Source organism: Neophocaena asiaeorientalis, unplaced genomic scaffold (assembly GCF_003031525.2).
Source record: "Neophocaena asiaeorientalis asiaeorientalis breed wild unplaced genomic scaffold, Neophocaena_asiaeorientalis_V1.1 scaffold59, whole genome shotgun sequence".
NCBI lineage: Eukaryota > Metazoa > Chordata > Mammalia > Artiodactyla > Phocoenidae > Neophocaena > Neophocaena asiaeorientalis.
Window position 1 is genome coordinate 15,309,645 of NW_020174268.1, and position 4,521 is coordinate 15,314,165.

The 4,521-nt window shown below is 37.6% G+C and overlaps 1 protein-coding gene across 2 annotated transcripts in view; it reads left to right on the plus strand.

The window, feature by feature from the left end:
• The window catches only part of N4BP2L2 (NEDD4 binding protein 2 like 2), a 77,130-nt gene that overhangs the window by 49,139 nt on the left and 23,470 nt on the right, over positions 1–4,521 (plus strand). The window lies entirely within an intron of this gene.

Sequence of the window (4,521 nt, forward strand, 5' to 3'; positions counted from 1 at the left end):
TATATTTTTTTTTTTTTTTTTTTTTTTTTTTTTCCCCAAAGCAGTCAATTTTGGCTTTATCTGGATGTTCTCTCACCTTTGTCTTCAGGTCACAGTTCACTTGGTCAGGTTAGCTTGTCTCTTAGCAACACTACCTTTCTAATTCTTAAAAAGTGCACTCCATCTGAACCCAGGAGCTTGGATTCTAAACCATTATCTAAAAAGCAAAATCTTATTAATTAGAGATATGTTACCATTCGTTCTTTCCTTATTTCTTCCTCTCTTTTCTAAAGCTACAGCCCATGCATCCATCTCTTCTGATTTCTTCTCCATGACTAACTTATATTTAGTGATGCTTCTTCTCTTTTAATGGTGCCATTCATCCCTAAGTGAATCAGCATGAGTGAGACATAGGTTTGATGAGCCTTTCACACTTTATAAATACATAAATACATCTATTGATTAGGCACATCCAATGTATACATTCTCACAGAAGTTATCACCACCATCACTTCTCTTATCTCCCAAGTGCTTCACAAGTCCCTGTTATTGCTTTGTTTTTTCTTTCCAGAAGTCCTGTTCCAAGTACTAGAACAAGTGTGGTCACTATATAGAGCTTCCATGGTGCAGAACTAGAAAAAGTCTCTGACACACTTCCTTATAAAGTTAGTCTTTGGATTTTCATACTTCTTGGCATTGTATTGTATTTTTAATTGAAATTCCAAGCCTTAAGACTTCTTTGATTAACTCTTTTAGCAAACTGCCTTAATAAATTGCGTGATCTCCTAGATTCTAATAGTTTATTTTTTAAGCCACCTTGTTCTTTCATGATCCATGTTAAATTCTCTGCAGGCATCATGAGTTTTCATCACTGGCAGGTCCTTTCTCAAAGTAGCTATCAGATTGTAATCCATTTAAAAAACATAGGAACCCTTGAGGAGTATTAGAGAAACCCTCATCTTTTCTACTTTCTAAATTCTGCTATAGGGACAGATTAATTTACTGGTTAAGACTCTGAGCTGAACTTTGAGGCAATTGATTTAGCAGCGCTCTCTCCAAACCCCTACCTTGTACAGGCTTCTGTGTATCAGCAAATGGCTACTTCATCCCTCTGATTGTTCAGGCCAAAATCTTTGCACTCATGCTTTATTATTATCTTTTTCTCATACTCTAACCAATTTGTTTTCAATTCCTGCTTGTCTTTCCTTCAAAGTATATCCAGAATGTGATCACTCTTCACTACCTCTACCCCTTGACAAATGAGTTAACTTCAGGAGGAGGCCCTTGTGTCCGTTGGCCTAAGTTAATAGGCCACCTACCCTGGCCTTCCCGTTGGTCATATAAAACCTTGACATAAAGTTCAATTAGGGAGATGAGTCCTGTTCCACACTACCTTCTCTCACTTTCTGGTGTTATTCCTTGTTTGCTTTCATACAGAGGGAGAGAGAGAAAAAGAAAAAAGTCTCAAGACACTATTAGGGTAGTGATAGCAGGAGTCAGGGTCCAAGAGTTGCTTCCCTCAAAAGGACTCAGCTCTTGCCAGCATAAACATCTCTGTGTTTGTGCACATGTGAGAATTTGAAGATGAGAGGAGGAAGAGGAATTTGAAGATGAGAGGAGGAAGAGAAAGAAGGGAAGTGTAAAATTCTCCTTTTTAGTTGAGAGGCAATTTTATATAATGGTTAAAGAGTATAGAATCTAAAGCCAGTCAGCCTTGGTCTGAATCGTGCCAGTAGCCATGTGACCCTGGGCAAATTCTTCTTTTTACTTTTTTTTTTTTCCAGTTTTATTGAGAAATAATCGACATATATCACTGTAAATTTAAGCTATACACTATGATGGTTTCATTTACATACATTGTGAAATGATTACCACAATAGGTTTAGTTAACATCCATCAATTCATATAGATACAATAAAAATAAAAGAAAAACATTTTTCTCCAGTGGTATGAACTCCTAGGATCTACTCTCTTGACAACTTTCCTAAATACCATACAACAGTGTTAACTATAGTCATTGTGTCATACGTTAAATCCCTAATACTTATTTATCTAATAACTGTAAGTTTGTACCTTTTGACCACATTCCTCCAATTCCCCCTTACCCCAACCCCCACCTCTGGTAACCACAAATATAGTCTCTTTTTCTATGAGTTTTTTTGTTCATTTTGTTTTAGATGCCAAATATAAGTGAGATCATACAGTATTTGGCTTTCTCTGTCTGACTGATTTCACTTACCATAATGCCTTAAAGTTTCATCCATGTTGTCACAAATGGTAGAATTTCCTCATTTTACATGGCTGAATAATAGTCCATTGTATATATATACCAAAACTTCTTTATCCATTCATCCATTGATGGGCACTTGTTTCCATGTTTTGGCTATTGCAAATAATGCTTCTGTGAACATGGGGTACAGATACCTTTTTGAGTTAGTGTTTTTATTTCCTTTGCATATATCCCCAGAAGTGGAATTGCAAGATCATATGGTGGTTCTATTTTTAATTTTTTGAAGAACCTCCATGCTGCTTTATATTGTGGCTGTAGTTGGGAAGATTCTTCAGCTTCTCTTTGTTTCAGTTGCCTTTTTAAGTTGGGGGTAAAACTAGCATTTGCCTTACCACGTATGGTTATTATGAAGATTAGGTAAGTTAGTACATGTAAAGCAATTAAATAATCTTAACATATAGTGAGTGTGCACTAAATAGTTTTTTTTTTCAAAGCCAATTTTCAAAGTAGCATTGTGAACCTTGTAATTCCTGGTGGCATAAGGAGCTATAAACACTTATATGATGAACCATATCTAGGAACCTCATTTCCATAGATTAGAGTTCTCCTTCCTTGTGCGCTAGAGAGCTGTTTAAAGGGACAGTGGCTGCACATTAAGTGCATTCAAGTCCACAGAGTCACCAGTCCTGGAGTGAGTCTTAAGTCCTTAGTATTTTACCATTTAGGCCAACAAATAAAGCAACAACAAATTCAGCTCATTCTTTTCCTCCTTTCCCTGCAACAGGATGGTTCATGTTTGGGTGAAGACAGTGGAGTTTGTTTTTAGGATGACAGACTAGTCTGCAGTATGCATTTTATAACTGTGACTGCATTTTAGACTTCAACTAGACCTTTCATTGGAGTCAGATAGAACTGACCATGAAGGAGAGTTACTGCCAAAGTTGACATTCTTTACTCGATATCCTTTTTATAGATACCATCTTAACTGCTTTTCAGTAATTGACTGTTTCTTAATGTTCTTCTTTTTAAAAAAATTTTTAAATTTAATTTTTAATTGAACTGTAGTTGATTTACAACCTTAATGTTCTTTCTAAACCAACATCCAGGAATATATAAACAAGGGCAGCAGCAATTAGTTGACAAAGAACAATGTATTCAGGGATCCTGACTATTGAAAATTGCCCAGCAGCATGGGATGGAATAAACCAGGCCAGAGGCTGGGGCAATTTTCTTTTTTTTTTTTTTTTTAAAGAAGATGTTGGGGGTAGGAGTTTAATAATTTATTTATTTATTTTAGCTGTGTTGGGTCTTTGTTTCTGTGTGAGGGCTTTCTCTGGTTGTGGCAAGTGGGGGCCACTCTTCATCACAGTGCGCAGGCCTCTCACTATTGTGGCCTCTCTTGTTGCGGAGCACAGGCTGCAGACACGCAGGCTCAGTAGTTGTGGCTCACGGGCCTAGTTGCTCCACGGCATATGGGATCTACCCAGACCAGGGCTCAAACCCGTGTCCCCTGCATTAGCAGGCAGATTCTCAACCACTGCGCCACCAGGGAAGCCCTGGGGCAGTTTTAATAAGTTCTTTTGTCCAATGCCCAGCCAATTGACCAACTTCTCTTTTCCTCATTATCTCTTTCTGCTTTGGTGTTTGTTTGTTTAAGTGTTTATTTTCCTATTCCTCTACCCTGGATTTTTTTCCTCAGCTGTATCTATTGTCCTTCCTCTACTACATTTTACTATGTTTCCATCTGTACATTGTGGAAGAGAAGATAATTAAACCTTTATATCCTAAATTAGAAAATTTCCTAAATCCTCCTTTTTCTCTCAGGATCAAAGATTGCCTTCAATTAAGGGGCACCATGAACTTTTAGTGTGCTTGATGAGAGCATTATTGCTCGTTTGGATGGGATAACTTTTCACTGTGGAATTGTCCCTGGCATTGCAGGATGGTTAACACCCCTGGGCTCAGTACCAAGTGCCAGTAACACATTTCCAGTCATTGAGACCACCAGAAATGCCTTCACACATTTACACACATCCCACAAAGTAGTGGTGGAGCCTCTGGTTTAGAACCACTGCTCACTAGGCAGTTGGAAGCATATCATCCCAATACTGAACTTGGCTGCTCATCATCAACTGTTCTTTACAGTTTGATGGAGCAACTTAATTGCCAAAGTTTTTACGTCTAGAGAAAATCTAGCTATTTGAGCCATTAAAGTGGTGCCATTTACACTATACCCGTCACTTTTCACTTTTCAAAATTCAAGATGTTGGGATAACCAAGTTGTTTATTGGTTTTATATATATATGTATATA